The sequence below is a fragment of the Spermophilus citellus genome, assembly GCF_964194105.1.
Source record: "Spermophilus citellus genome assembly, chromosome: X".
NCBI classification, from domain to species: Eukaryota; Metazoa; Chordata; class Mammalia; order Rodentia; family Sciuridae; genus Spermophilus; species Spermophilus citellus.
In genome coordinates, this window is record NC_138190.1 from 17336281 (window position 1) to 17353677 (window position 17397).

Below are 17397 nucleotides of genomic sequence, written 5' to 3' on the forward strand. Positions count from 1 at the left end.
TTTAAACTGAAAAGCTTTGACAAAGCAAAGGAAACAAAAGCATGAAAAGAGAGTCCACAGAATGGGAGAAAATCTTTGCCAGAGAATCCCCGGACAGGGGATTAATACCTAGAATATGTAAAGAACTAAAAACATAGAACATTAAAAAATCAAATAGCCCAATCAAAAATGGGCAGAAGAACTAAACAAATATTTCTAAATACAAGTGTCCAGCAAATACATAAAAAAGAAAATACACAATATCTCTAGCAATCAGGGAATTACAAATCAAAACTACACTCAGATTTCATCTCACTACAGTTAGAATGGCAATTATCAAGAAAACAATAATAAATGCTGGCAAGGATGTGGGGGAAAAGGTACACTCATACATTGTTGGTGGGACTGCAAATTAGTACAAACACTATGGAAAGCAGTGTGGAAGGCTGGCATTGTGGGTCAGCAGTAGAGCACTCACCCAGCACGTGGGAGGCCCTGGGTTCGATCCTCAGCACCACATAAAAATAAATAAATAAAATAGAGTTATTGTGTCCAATTATAACTAAAAAATAAATTAGAAAAAGAAAGTGGTGTGGAGATTCCTCAAAAAACTAGGAGTGGACCCACCATATGACCTAACTATCTCACTCTGGTATTTAGTTCAAAAGTATTAAATCAGCATACTGTAGTGACACAACCACATCAATGTTTACAGTAGCACAATTCACAATAGGTAAGTTATAGAACCAGCCTAGGTGTCTATCAACAGATGAACAGATAAAGAAAATGTGGTACATATAAACAATGAAATTTTACTCAGCCATAAAGCAGAATGAAATTGTGGTATTTGCTGGTAAATGCATAGAACTGGAGAACATCATGCTAAGTGAAATAAGATGGACTTACAAAGTCAATGCTCAAATGTTTTATTTTTTTTGACAGATATTTTAGAAGAAAAAGGGAATACAAATTCCATCGAAAATAGAAGGGAAATCAATAGAGGAAGTGAATCAGGAGGGAGGGATCAGGGAAGAGCATGGAGTATGAAATCTACCAAATAATACTAAGTCCATATGTGAATATACCACAGTAAATCCCATGTTTATATAGACTTATAATATATGAATTAACAAATAATAGAAGGGAGACCAGTAGAGTACAGCAAAGGGATAAGAGGGAAGTGGGGGAAGGGCAGGAAATGGGGAATGTTATTGATCAAATGATGTTATGTGGATGAATGAATAAGGCATAATCAATCCCACTATTATGTGTAACTATAATATGAAAGTGATTCTGAAGTCATTAATCAAAAATCTCAGTGTTAATCCCAATAAAGTGTATATTTATTATTTTAGAAAATGATAACATCAATAAAAATAGTAATATGGCATAAGTCTTGATTTTTTTAAAAAAAAATTTAGTTGGAGATGTAAATCATGCCTTTATTATATTTGCTTATTTTTAATGCAGTGCTAAGGACTGAACCCAGTATCTCACATGTGCTACACAAACGTTGTATCACTGAATTATAGCCCCACCCCAAGTCTTGATTTTTAAACTTTATATCAAGTCATAATAAATTCTCAGAATAAATTATAAATACTGATTTTATTCTATATGTATCATTTACTGCCTAACTATTTAGGTCAACAAACTTATCTTTACTTAAAATAAGTATATCCATGGAGAATACTTAATACTAAAGCTATTTAGTATAAGTTTGATTTCCTAATTGAATCAATTTAAAACTGTTAGATGCATAATAATCCAGCCATAAAACAGAATTAACCCTATATTAAAACAAAATGAAACTCATTTTAAAGACTATGAAATCAATATTACAGCAAAATGTAATAAATTAAAATTATAAATGTGAAAATATTAACATGATTTACCTAGAAATAACAAGCTCTACTGAAACACTACCTCACAGACATTTAGAATACTTTCATGTTTAAGAAACTATAGTAGTAAGAATTATTAAAAGCATGAGGCAAAAAAAAACAAGGAACATGAAATAAAGAAGATGATGATGGAAAATAATGTATATATAATTATTTGAATATTATAGCACTCTGATATACAGGATCTTGCTGAATATTATAGAACAATGATGTACAGGATCTTGCAATAATATCCCAAACTTAGAGTGACAGTATGGACAAAATCTCAGTGTTAATCCCAAGCAAGGGGTCAAGTCCCAGAAGACAAGATGAACTTGGTACAGCAATTAATTATTTATTTTAATTTAATTATTTAATTAATTATTTGTTCAATTATTTATTTAATTATACAGTGATGAATAAAAAATTACAGTGGCATGTCTGTGACCAATCCAGGGGAGGATCGACAAAGTCCTTCAGGCAGCAACCTGCCTAACTAATCATATTAAATAATGGGGACGCCAAATACAAACCCACCATACAGCCTTACGGTGAAACTGCTTCCTAGCTATTCACATAAATGCAGATTGGCCAGACTAAATTACAGTAAAAGTGAGGGCACTGTTGTTTCTATATCTCTAGAAAGAATATCAAAATAAAATTATCGGTGAATGGATACAAAGGTCTATAATCCATCATAAACAGTAAATTTAGTATTTTCCTAGATAAATATGATTAATAGTCAAATTTTAACCATATATATCTGTTTTGATGGGAGAAATAAAGTTATTAAAAGTAATACCTTTTCAGGGCTAGGGTTATGGCTCCATGGTAGAGTGCTTGCCTAGCACATGTGACGCACTGGGTTCAATTCTCAACATCACATAAAAAAATAAATAAATAAAGACATTGTGTCCATCTACAACTATTTTTTTTAAAGTAACACCTTTCAAACATCTTTCATAAGATTTTCTCTGGTAGCAGCCATAGGAGCAGCTAGTCCATACAAGGATACATCTGCCATTCTAGAAGAACTAGATTATGGAGTGGGGAGGATTCTAGTAATCAAATAATGATTTATTGAATCATTCTATTCTTAATGGATTTAACTTACTTATAGTAGTCACATAAAATATTTTGAAACACTATGTGGTAAGACATGTTTTTGTGTGACATTTGCTCATTTAATTTTCAAACAACCCTGTGAAATAAGTACTACTATCATTCCCAGTTAACCATTGAGGAAACAATGGTTTGGAGTGGTTAAATACACATCCAGCGTATAGAACCAGCCAGAAGGTAGTAGAGATGGGATTAAAGCAGGAGTTTATCTCCATGGTTCGAATCCAAGCCATTTATGTATTTGCTTATGTAGATACTGCCTCTGAAACAAGTGAGAGCTCCTTTCTTGCTCCTTGAAAATCCTTGGTTATATACTAGGTATTATATTCCAGAACAGAAGCTTTTTGTGCTATTTCAAAGGAATAAGTCAAAGTTTACCATTTTATACATGATAAGGTGCCTTCTTCCCTAGCTTTTGAGATAACATCTCCTAATCTTCCATCTCTTCTCCCTCATACTTCCTTGAACTTGAAAATTCATTTTTTTAAAAATCGTGTCTCATATTCTTTATAAAATGGTAAGACTGAGGCCAACAGAAGTGAGATGATTTGAGTTGGTAAGGCTCCCCAATGCCTGGACTCTCCATTTGGTGTTTTGTTCTATTATGTTACAATATAGGAAAAGTGTTATGAAAATAATTTTATTCAATGTTAGTGAAGGAAACTTGATCACTGATATTTTGTTTGCTCTCATGCTATAGTGACAACACTGAAAGAGGCTTTACTGCACTTCTTCTTTCTTGCAACCACAGGCTAACTATGGCACTGAACACAAAGAGTTCTAAAAATTAATCTCAATTCTCTATTTGAACTAAAAGGAAGAAATCAAATTGGGGGAAGGCATGGTATGCCAGACTGGGGATTTAACCTGGAGAAGAAATAAAATGCCATACAGAAATTAAAAAAAAACAAGAAGAAATATAGGAAACATAAAGGCAAATATCATCTATATAAATCAGGCTAACACTGGGACCCCTAATCGATTTGAGGTTTCACATTTTTCATCTATCAGACAGTCTTTCTAATTGCCATTTCCTTCTTCTTCATTTCATCCCTCCTTTCTGGAACCATTTGGGAAAATAATCTATACACTGATTATTGGTTAACATGAGATTAAAAAGGGAAGTTTTACACACACATATACATACACACAGATAAACTTGTGCCTCTATACTATATAAGCAGTCATATATAAAAGGCATATTAACAATTATTCAGATATATTAGAGCTCTATCGCCGAAATATTCAATATTTCTGCATATTAATGACTACCATTCTGACTGGTGTGAGATGAAATCCCAGTGTAGCTTTTGATTGCGTTTTCCTAATTGCTAATGATGTGGAATATATTTTCATTTATTTGTTGGCCATTTGTATTTCTTCTTTTGAGAAGTATCCATTTAATTCATTTGCCCATTTATAAGTTAGGGTTTTTTAAATTAGGGTTTATAAAACATATATAAATTCATATATGTGATTCAAGACATTCATTGAATTTCTGCCATATATAATGCCCATGCTAGCTACTGGGAAGTACACTATTGAGTGCAAGCAGATAAAAATGCTTCTGTAATGGAGAATGCAAAATGGTCTGAGAGACATACACTGATTAAATCTTCATACATACATACATATATACATTTATATATATATATATATATATATATATATATATATATAAATGTAGAATTGTGATAACAGCAATAAAGAGACAAACAGTGTTATTAGAGCTTCTAACAGGAGGTTTTGCTTAATCAGATCAGTTAGGGAAGGTTGCTCAAGGAAGCGATGCTTGAGCTAAAGTCTGAAGCATAGAAGGAGTTCATCTGGTGATGATGAAAAGCAAACACTCTTGGTAGAGGGAACAACATATGCAAAACTGCACTGATGAGACAGAGCATAGCACCTATGATAGATGGAAACAAGACTAGTAGCTAGATCTGAGATAATGAGAGGATGCTGCCCGTAAAATTAGGCTATAATAGAAAAGAAAAAGACAATTTGTGTATGGACTTGTGTCTATAAGTCTTGGCATAACTGATTGATTGAAATTTAGAAGAAAAGAGTGGATGACAAGAGACATAAATCCATCAGAGTATATTATTCCATACACGTGTAATCAAATCAACTCTCATTTGAGTGAACATAAAACTAGCACAGACAAAATATATCTTAGTGTTCTATAACTGGGTGGAAATCAGTCATTCAAATTTGGTGTCATGCAAGTTTTCATGGAGGTTTTAATATGTAAGAACACATATCTAGGACATATTGGGCAGAATCTTGAGGTGACCTGCAAAGGTCAAGTGTTAAAGGAGAATGAGCACTAATGATGGTTATTCTATGTTAAAAAATGAGAGTACAACCTTATCTCTCACTGCACAAAAATCAACTCAAAATGGATCAAAGACCTAGGAATTATACCATAAACTATGCAACTCCTAGAAGAAAACATAGGGTCAACACTCCAGGATATAGCCACAGGCAACAATTTTGTTCAGGGTAAGAGACAAGGGTCTAGTCTCATTCTTCTACATATGAATAACCAGATTTGGGTTTCATTCTCAAATTTTCTTTTTTTCCTTCCACAATTTTATTGGTGCATTATATTTTTACATAGAATGGTGATATTTATTGTTGCATATTACTATGTGCACACAATGTAACAATATAATTTAGCTAATTTCCCTCCTAAGGCCTTCCACCTCCCTGAATCTCACCGCCTGATCCCCTTCCTCTATTCTAAATTGACCTTCCTTTACTTTTTCATGTGATTACCCTGCACCTTTCCTTTTTCCTGTCTAGCTTCCACATATGAGAGAAAACATATGACCTTGAACTTCTGAATTTGTCTTAGTTCACTTAACATGATGTTCTCATTTCCCTGCAAATGACATAATTTCACTTTTCTTTATGGCTGAATAAAACTATTATGTATATATACCACATTTTCTTTTTTCATTCATCTTCTGATAGACATCTAGGCTGGTTCCACAGTTTGGCTATTGTGAATTGTGCTGTTACAAATATGAGTATGCATATATTACTATAATTTGCTGACTTGACTTCTTTAGGATAAATACTTATGAGGGTTATAGCTAGGTCATATGGTGGTTCCATGCCTAGTCTTTTGTGAAGCCTCCACACTGATTTCCACAGTGGTTGTACTAATTTACAGTCCAATTTACAGTATAATATTGTTCCCTTTTTCTCTACATCTTTTTCAGCATTTATTATTGTTTGCATTCTTGATGACTGCCATTCTAACTGGCATGAGATGAAATCTCAGTGTAGTTTTGATAGCATTTCCCTAATTGCTAATTATGTGGAATTTTTTTCATATATTTGTTGGCCATTTGTATTTCTTCTTTTGAGAAGTATCCATTTAATTCATTTTCCCATTTATAAGTTAGGGTTTTTAAAAGATATTTTTAGTTGTAGATGGACACAATACCTTTATTTTATTTATTCATTTTTATGTGGTGCTGAGGATCAAACCCTGTGCCCCAAACTTGCTAGGCAAGCACTCTACAACTGAGATACAACCCCAGCCTGGTTATTTGGGTTTTTTTGTTTGTTTTTGGCATTCAGTTATTTTTTGCATTCTTTATATATTCTATATATTAATACTCTGTCAGAAAAGAAGCTAGCAAAGATTTTTCTCACATTCTGTAGGTTCTTTCATCACATTCTTGATTGTTTCCTTTGCTGTGCAGAAGCTTTTTAATCAGATGCCATCCCATTTGTTAACTCTTGGCATTCCTTCCTGAGCTTTAGGGGTCCTATTGAGAAATTGTTGCCTGTGGCTATATCCTAGAGTGTTGACCCTATGTTGTCCTCTAGGAGTTGGCATAGTTTATGCTCTAATTCCTAGGTCTTTGATCCATTTTTAGCTGATTTTTGTGCAGGGTGAGAGATAAGGTTCTAATGTCATTCTTCTACATCTGAATAAGTGGTTTTCCAAGCACCATTTGTTAAAGAGGCCATCTTTTCTCCACTGTATGTTTTTGGCACCTTTGTTAAGGATTCAATGACTACATATATGTTCTATTCTGTACCATTGGTCTATGTGTTTGTTTTTATGCTAGTACCATACAGTTTTTGTTACTCTAGCTCTGTAGTATATTTTGAAGTCAGGTGTTGTGATGCTTCCAGCAGCACATTTTTGGCTTAGAATTCTTTGGGTATGCTGGGTCTTTCATTTTTCCCAATGAATTTTAAGATTTTTTTTTCTAATTTTGTGAAGAATATTATTGGTATTTTGAATGGGATTTCATTGAATCTGTCTATTACTTTTGGTATTATGGCCATATTAACATTATTAATCCTGCCTATGTATGAACATTGGAAGTATTTCCATCTTCTTGTGTCTTCCTCACTTTCTTTCTTCAGTGTACAACAGTTTTCATTGTAGATGTCTTTAACCTTCTTGGTTAGATTTATTCCTAGATATATTCCTAGTATGAATGGAATTGTTTTGCTGATTTTTTTTTTCTCAGCAGATTTGTTGTTGGTATATAGGAAAGCTCTTAGTTTTCATATGTTGAAAACTACTACTTTGCTGAATTTGTGTATTAGCTCTGGCAGTCTTTTGATGGAGTTTTTTTGCCAGATCATATCATCTGGCAAACTGTTAATTTGCCTTCTTTCTTCCTTTATATATTTTATCTATTTCTCTTGCCTAATTGCTCTGGCTAGAATTCCTAGCACTATATTAAATAAGAGTGGTGAAAGTGGACATCCTTGTATTGTTCCTGATTTCAGAGGAAATGCTTTCAGATTTTCCCTATTTGCTATGATGTTGGCTTGGCGTTTTTCATATATAGCCTTTATGATGTTGAGACAGATTACTTCTCTCCCTAGTTTCTTTAGTGTTTTTATCATGAATGGGCACTAAATTTTGTCAAAGGCTTTCTCTACATCAAATTTTCTTGTCTCATAGAAATTTGTCCAGTCCCTGATTATGGTTTTTATTAGTAAAATGAGGAGATTAATACTACAGGGTTCTAAGTAGAAATAACTGAAATGATCCTGAACCCAATGTTTGGTATATTCCAGGTGCACAATTCATGTTTTTCATAAAGAAATGATTCTGCAGCTGTAGAATACAGGCTTTGGTATCTTCCCTGACACTGTAATGTTACTGTTGTAATGCCAAATAGGAAAAGATTGTTAAGAAGAACAGGGTGTCATTATCATTAATAAAGAAATATGGCATGAATTCTACTCTAAATTTATTATCCCTTTACTCTTTGTCATAGGGGAAAATTTTTCCATGGAACACCCCTTACTTCATAGTCCTTAGAAAAGTCATTGGTGTGAGGAGAAGAAGAAATGATATGCAATCTTTGTCCTGATGAAATACCATTAGTGTGGTAATATAGTTTAAGTAATACAAACACACAAGCCTACAAGTTTTCTTTGGATATGTTGCAGAAAATAAAGTGTTATTTAAGGTAAAGTCTGTACAAGATTATGTAACAACATTCTGTGAGATGTTGACTGATTCTTGTTCTTTTTTAAAGCAAATAACACTTTGCAATAATTTGTTTGTAGCATATATCAATACTATAGATGCTTCATATCATATTCTGTCAGCTCACCTGAACTTGCAGGTGCAATGTGTCAGTTCCCAGTATGCTGAAAACGTCCCATTTCAAGTTCCTGTTCTCACTGCTTCTCTACTCAGGGACATTCTATAAAACCATTAGAGCTTGCTCAGTCTACTTGTTGGGAAATCTAGAAGTTTTGGGACTTAGTTGCCCCAGGCACTACCCTCAGCCAATGATGGCTGAAAGTAGGAATATAAATTCTTCATCTTAGTCTGTCCTATGATGATAGACCACATGGTTCTTCAATAGGATTGAGCTGTAGTTGGCCACCTTGGTTACCTGCTCATAAAAGCCTTTTAGGGAACTTCTGCCTTGCCTGCTTTACATTCACTTTATTTCAGGTACTTCTTATAACTATATCTCAAATTAACTATCTTTACCTCACTTATTTCATGCCTCATGATTTAATTCTTCAGGGGCTCAAACTTAGATATAGGATTCCTAGAACTGTTCATTTCATACTGCCATATTTACATTTCTAATTATACAATGATATCTAGTCAAAAAAGAATTGCTGAACTATCCTCTGTAGAAAGAGGAAATGGCTATTTTTAAATGCCTTTTAGGAGGAAAAGTCCAAAAATCAAGGATTATTTCATAGGAAGGAGAGTATCATTTAGTTAGAATATCAACATTTCAATTTTAGACTGCATTTGAACATTAGGCCACACTAATACCCGCTAGCTCCTTAGGGTCATTTACTTTAAAAGCAATGAATCGAAAATATTCAGTAATTTAATCTGATGGATGGCTTTGTGCTTTTGCACCTTTGGATCCTAATTGCCTATGTGGAGGGCACTAAGTTGAACTTGCTAAATAAAGCCTAGAAGGAGTTAACATTTCATCTGAGTGACCTACAATTGACCCCCATCCAATCTTCTTGGAGAGTTTCCAATAGAAACTAAACTATGCAACACATGTAATTAGCTATTTTAGATCTTGAGTTAGTAAGGATGCTAGACCATACACTCAGAGAGCAAAAGAGCTATGCCTTTCTTATTTACTTCTACATATATAGTTCCTAGGACTTAATTAAGGGTTCAATAAAATGTTCTTCAATAAAAGGACACATTTCTATCCTCCACTTAGCTGGCTTATATTTTTCTCATTTGGATTAAGATGAGAGATTTATTATCAAAGATATTACATATCGAAAGAAAAACACTAACATATATCTATCCTTTATCTTTTGTGTGAAGTTATAAGCCAGGAAGGTACTTCACTCTTTTTAGTCATACATGATGGTAGAATGTATTTTGACATGTCATACATACATGATATACAAGTTCCCATTTTTGTGATTGTACATGATATAGAGTTGCATTGGTCATATATTCATATATGAACTTTGGAAAGTACTTTTCGTGGTTCATCTACATATCTGGGAAGTAATAAGCAGGAGGAAGTTCAGAGACTGCAAGATATGAGTGACCATTAAAAGAAACTGTCCACCCATATAAATACTTGCTTAAACTCACTCTTACTCTCGTTCTTTCAGAAGAGTTGGTGTAGAGCAATCAGAGATTTCAGGTCAGAATCAATTTTGTAGTGTTCTTTATTCTATCTTAGTAGAAAAAAGGAGTCCAGAAAAGTATCTACTTCATACTTGCAGTAACTAACAGATGAGCAAATAACTGTAAATTATTTTCCTTATATTAGGAGATGAACTCATATCATTGATTTACAAGTGGTGTGCCTCAGATCATTTTGGATATGATATTAGTTTCAAAATAGCAATGAATTGGCAAAGTGCAAAAAAGAGGAAGAACTATGTAACTTAGGCCTGCTTTGCATAATAATTGAATTTCTATAGGATCGTTTATTTCTTACAATATATATCAGTTGACTTAATCTTAAAAATTTTATACCCCCCTAAAATTTCATTCCATTCCTCTCAGAAATTTTGAAGTTTTCTGCTAAAACCTAGTTAATCATTCTTAAATGCTATAATAAAAACTTTAGAATTCTTACTTTTTGCTGTGATGTTTGGTGTACCCAGTTCACAGAAACCTTAAGTATTATCATCAATTTCTGATACGTACAAAATTTGGAGTTTGCTAGGGAAACTGCATAAATTTATCAGATAAAGTAAAAGGGAAACGAGTGTTTTCATTTGGCTAGATATAGATAATGAAGAAAAATTCTCAAAAATGGTACATGCAATGATTTTGGAATTTTGATGAGAAGTACAAAAACTTTCTAAATTTTAAATCGCAATATTTATACTTATAATTTACAATGATGTGTACTAAATAAAGAATTGTAGTGTCCTCTGTAGAAAGAGGAAAAGCCAGGCTTTACAATTCAGCAAGGCCTTAAGCAAATTAGAGGCCTTTAGCAAAGGACTGTAGCAAACTAAAACACATTAAAAGGGTTAGGGATGAACACCAGGGGGTGAACCCAGGGTTGAGCACCTCTGGGTTCAATCCCCAATAGAAGAAACAATAATAATCATCATAATAATATTAGCTTGTGCTACCATGCCTGGCTCAGCTATTATGTTTGACAAAAAAAGGAAAAACTATTATAGAGATATAAACTACTTTGGTCAATATTTAATTTAGGTAATATATGATATGAAATAGTTACTCAATACCCTCATTTTTCCATCCCATTCAACAAGAATACCTATGCTTTAATCTGAGCTCAAGTTATCTGGGAATCCCCAGGTTGGTTTTTTTGATTCTCTGCCACTGCACTGTGACTAAGGACTGCTAAGGATTAAGCTGTATCATTAGCTCTCCCCAGCCCACTCTGATTGGCTCTTCAGGCTTTTTTTAATATTTATTTTTTTTAGTTTTTTTAAGGTGGACACAATATCTTTATTTTATTTTTATGTGGTGCTGAGGATCAAACCCAGTGCCTCATGCATGCCAGGCAAGTGTGCTACCACTTGAGCCACATCACCACCCCCTTTTCTGGCTTTTTATAAATGTGTGCTTTGCCTCAAATTGTACCTTCCCTCCTTTCCTTTTACCATTTTCTCTTCTTTAAGTATTTCCATGATAAATGTAGTTTACTGGCAAAGGCCTACTTTTAAGCATTACCCCTGCTGGCAAATGATTAAAACATTGTATTTGCCCCTTTAGGCCTTGACTACTAAGGGCATTTTCTGATTCCTTCCAGTTTCCATCATGCACTCACATGTATACAAGAGCAGAAGACAAAAATTAGCCTTTAACTATTAGCTTGCTGTAACATTGCTTTGCCAAGACCATGTCTAATACTCAGAATGATGAGATGAAGTACAAATCCATTTCTGGGGATGCTGACAGTCTGCTGAGCATGGCAATTTTGCTTTGTAGGAGATAAGAAGCTTTTTGTTCAGTACCTGTACTCAACAAGGTCAAACACCCTACTTTTGTTTGTTTTATCTTACACACTTATCTTACATAATAAACCAATGTGATGTCAATAGGTATCAACCCTGACAACATTTTAGGTCTCTCTGAAGTGGTTTTAAGAAAGATCACAGAAAAAGTCAAAAAGGGCAAATTCTAAAGGTCATATACTAGTATAAAAATAGGTTTGCTTTGCATAATAATTGAATTTCTATAGGATTCTATCTTCCTTTTTTTTCTTTTTTTTAAATTGGTTGTTCACAACATTACAAAGCTATTGACATATCATATTTCATACATTAGATTCAAGTGGGTTATGAACTCCCATTTTTACCCCAAATGCAGATTGCAGAATCACATCGGTTACACATCCACATTTTTACATAATGCCCTATTAGTAACTGTTGTATTCTGCTACCTTTCCTATCCTCTACTATCCTCCCTCCCCTCCCCTCCTATCTTCTCTCTCTACCCCATCTACTGTAATTCATTTCTCTCCTTGTTTATTTTCCCATTCCCCTCACAACCTCTTATATGTAATTTTGTATAACAATGAGGGTCTCCCTCCATTTCCATGCAATTTCCCTTTTCTCTCCCTTTCCCTCCCACCTCATGTCTCTGTTTAATGTTAATCTTTTCTTCCTGCTCTTCCTCCCTGCTCTGTTCTTAGTTGCTCTCATTATATCAAAGAAGACATTTGGTATTTGTTTTTTAGGGATTGGCTAGCTTCACTAAGCATAATCTGCTCTAGTGCCATCCATTTCCCTGCAAATTCCATGATTTTGTCATTTTTTAGTGCTGCGTAATACTCCATGGTGTATAAATGCCACATATTTTTATCCATTCATCTATTGAAGGGCATCTGGGTTGGTTCCACAGTCTAGCTATTGTGAATTGTGCAGCTATGAACATCGATGTGGCAGTATCCCTGTAGTACGCTCTTTTAAGGTCTTCAGGGAATAGTCCAAGAAGGGCAATAGCTGGGTCAAATGGTGGTTCCATTCCCAGCTTTCCCAGGAATCTCCATACTGCTTTCCAAATTGGCCGCACCAGTTTGCAGTCCCACCAGCAATGTACAAGAGTACCCTTTTCTCCACATCCTCGCCAGCACTTGTTGTTGTTTGACTTCATAGTGGCTGCCAATCTTACTGGAGTGAGATGGTATCTTAGGGTGGTTTTGATTTGCATTTCTCTGACTGCTAGAGATGGTGAGCATTTTTTCATGTACTTGTTGATTGATTGTATGTCCTCCTCTGATAAGTGTCTGTTCAGGTCCTTGGCCCATTTGTTGATTGGGTTATTTGTTGTCTTATTGTCTAATTTTTTGAGTTCTTCGTATACTCTGGATATTAGGGCTCTATCTGAAGTGTGAGGAGTAAAGATTTGTTCCCAGGATGTAGGCTCCCTATTTACCTCTCTTATTGTTTCTCTTGCTGAGAAAAAACTTTTCAGTTTAAGTAAGTCCCATTTGTTGATTCTTGTTATTAACTCTTGGGCTATGGGTGTCCTATTAAGGAATTTGGAGCCCGACCCCACAATATGTAGATCGGAGCCAACTTTTTCTTCTATCAGACGCAGTGTCTCTGATTTGATATCTAGCTCCTTGATCCACTTTGAGTTATCTTTTGTTCATGGCGAGAGGAGTGGATTCAGTTTCATTTTGTTGCATATGGATTTCCAGTTTTCCCAACACCATTTGTTGAAGATGCTATCCTTCCTCCATTGCATGCTTTTAGCCCCTTTATCAAATATAAGATAGTTGTAACTTTGTGGATTGGTCTCTGTGTCCTCTATTCTGTACCATTGGTCCACCCCCCTGTTTTGGTACCAGTACCATGCTGTTTTTGTCACTATTGCTCTGTAATATAGTTTGAAATCTGGTATCGCTATACCGCCTGATTCACACTTCCTGCTTAGAATTGCTTTTGCTATTCTGGGTCTTTTATTTTTCCATATGAATTTCATGATTGCTTTATCTATTTCTACAAGAAATGCCCTTGGGATTTTGATTGGCATTGCATTAAACCTATAGAGAGCTTTTGGTAACATCACCATTTTGATGATGTTTGTTCTGCCTATCCATGAACAGGGTATATTTTTCCATATTCTAAGATCTTCTTCTACTTCTCTTTTTAGGGTTCTGTAGTTTTCATTGTATAAATCTTTCACCTCTTTTGTTAGGTTGATTCCCAAGTATTTTATTTTTTTTGAGGATATTGTGAATGGAGTGTTTTTCCTCATTTCCGTTTCAGAAGTTTTGTCACTGATATACAAAAATGCCTTTGATTTATGCGTGTTGATTTTATATCCTGCCACTTTGCTGAATAAATTTATTAGTTCTAGTAGTTTTTTTTGTAGACCCTTTTGGGTCTTCTAGGTATAGAATCATGTCACCCGCAAATAGTGATAATTTAAGTTCTTCTTTTCCTATTTTTATGCCTTTAATTTCTTTCGTCTAATTGCTCTGGCCAGTGTTTCAAGAACTATATTGAATAGAAGTGGTGATAGAGGGCATCCCTGTCTTGTTCCAGATTTTAGAGGGAATGCCTTCAATTTTTCTCCATTCAGAATGATGCTAGCCTGAGGCTTAGCATAGATAGCTTTTACAATGTCGAGGAAAGTTCCTGTTATCCCTAGTTTTTCTAATGTTTTGAACATAAAGGGATGCTGTACTTTGTTGAATGCTTTTTCTGCGTCTATTGAGATGATAATATGGTTCTTATCTTTAAGTCTATTGATGTGGTGAATAACATTTATTGATTTCCAATTAAGTAGGAGATCAGCCCCAATTTGGTACTATGAAGTTTCAAACCATTCACATTTTTCAATCTCATTGGACTTCATAATTTTTCACATAATGTACATTTAGCAGATATGTGTTAAAAGAGATTATTATTATTATTATTATTATTATTATTATTATTATTATTATTATTATTTCTGCTATTGGAGATTGAATCCAGGGGTACCCAAACCTGGGTTTACTCCCTGGTACTCATTCCTAGTACTATAAAAATATTTTTTAGTTTGAGACAGTCTCCTTCTAAGTTGCTTAGGGCCTTGCTGAATTGTGAAGCCTGGTTTTGAACCTGCAATCCTTCTGCCTCAACCTCCTGAGCCTCTGGGATTATCAGCTTGTGCTACTATGCCTGGCTCAACTATAATATTTGACAAAAAGGCAAAACTTTTACATAGGTTTAAACTACTTTTGTCAATATTTCATTTAGATAATATATGATATGAAATTGTTACTCAATGAGAAAATAGAAAACGGAACTCAACAAGTAAGGCTTCTTGGAAAAGATATCTAAAGGAGTTCTTTATTTTTTAATGGCAAAGGATGATTCAATGTTAAAAAAATGGCTTGTATACATGAGTAAAATTAAGTTAAACTAACTTTGATTTTTTCTTTTAATAAAGTAACCTTATTCCAGTAATTCATACTACATTGAGACCTGATTACTGTGTAAAGAGTTTATTAGAATTTCAACACAAAATGAAGCATAAGTAAGGTTGAAAATAATGTGTTTTGTTTAAAAAATGAAAGTTTGCCCTTAGTGGTAGAGATGGTAGAATTTACCTATGAGATATTCTCAACAAATAGATCACTATTTGAAGCATGATTTAGGGATTTAATTTTGAACATTCAGATAACTCACATAAACAGCATTAATAATATTTTAAGCTATTAATGATAGCATAGATCTTATAATGAAGCAAGACAAAAGAACATGTTTTTAAAAATGGAAACCAGCAAAGATCATAGGAGAACTGTGGAAAACAGGGAAAACAAACACAAGGAAAATGAATGTAATCAAGAAAAATGTGGTTGATTTCATCATGTTGTCTTGGATAGCCATAAAAATTCTATAAAGTAATGGTCCTTAATCTGTTTTAGGTCATGGGCTCCTTTGAGAATTTGATGAAAAGTTATGTACTTCCTTCCCAGAGGGGAAAATGAGCATGCACACAAAATTTTACTATCAGTTTAGGATAATTATAGAACATTAAATCCCCACTACAGTACAGAGAAATAGAAGTATGTCTGAGACTATGAAAAATAAATAATAATAATAGGCCAGAAATAAATTTCTGCAATGAATATATATTTCTTTTTTCTTTCACTTACAGAAAGTACATCACAGGTTTGAGGATGTTAATGAGGCTTAAATGAATAAGAAATACTTAAGTATATCTAACCCAATATTTATAAAGATTTTTGTCACAAAAGTAATTACATTTAGAGTTCAATTAGTAGGACCAAGAAGATATTTCATGACTGATTAGTCTGAGATTAGATTTCTGAACCAATAATACTCATTAGGTTTTTTTAATAGTAAATTTTTGTTTTCCTTTTCAAATTATCAAATCACACTGTTTAATCATTTACTTTCTTGCCATCCTTACAGCCTCTCTGTTAACTCAGAATGCATTCCAATAGGAAGCCCTTTACAAAGCAAATACTTTTCTACTTCTCCCACTAATTGAGAAATATAAGAGCAAAACTAGTCTGATTTACATTGATACTGACCTTTATGTATTTCAGCTTCATTTTTATTCAGTGACTCCTGGAGAACTCCAACATCTATCCCTTTCCTTGTCCCAGAACCTATTTTCTTGGTTTCACAGAACTTAGCTTTCATCCGCATTTTTATAATATGCCAGCACTTCTATAGGTAGTGGGGTTGTGTTGACCTCACATATCTTTAAATAGCATTTAAAGGTCTTTAAATAGGATTCTGGAAACAGAATAGGTCATCTAAACAGCTCCAATTCAGGATTAAAAAATCATAATATACTCTTAAGGCATAAAGTTCATATTTAATGAAAATATATTCTACTCAGATTTTCATTTCTGTTTAAATTACATGTAAGAGGAACACTTAATCATTGTGAGATTCACTTATATGCTCCACAGTGCTCACGCACCCCATGTGCAGATTAGGAGCCAGACTAATTCTTCTTTCCTTCCAAATTATTAAAACAGGTAATGCACTTTTATTAATGATAGAACCAACTGAAATAATTCTGGAAAATTAATGCCTCAAATGAATGTAATTTCAAAGCTCAGTGAGTACATTATAAGCTTATTATTCTTATCCTGTATGGGATGTTACATTCTGCAGTTTTGATTTCTATAGAAGAGTAAAAATAATTTCCCTGTCTTTTGTGCATGATAACGTGGTTATCTGGCAATGTTCCTTAAGTGAAAAAGTATCACTGCAGCTTGGGATGCCGTAATTTTTAAGAGATATTCAGTGAAAATATCAGAGAGCAATAGAAGATTTTGGTGGCTAAACATTCTGTCATAAGCCAAAAGATATAGTAAGTGTACATGTACCCCTTCTTTCTCTCTTTAATCTCAGAAACACACACATACAAATATAAATAACACATGTAAGTATATATTATGGTAAATATCATGTATGACGGATACGTGTGGTATAAAGAAAACACAAC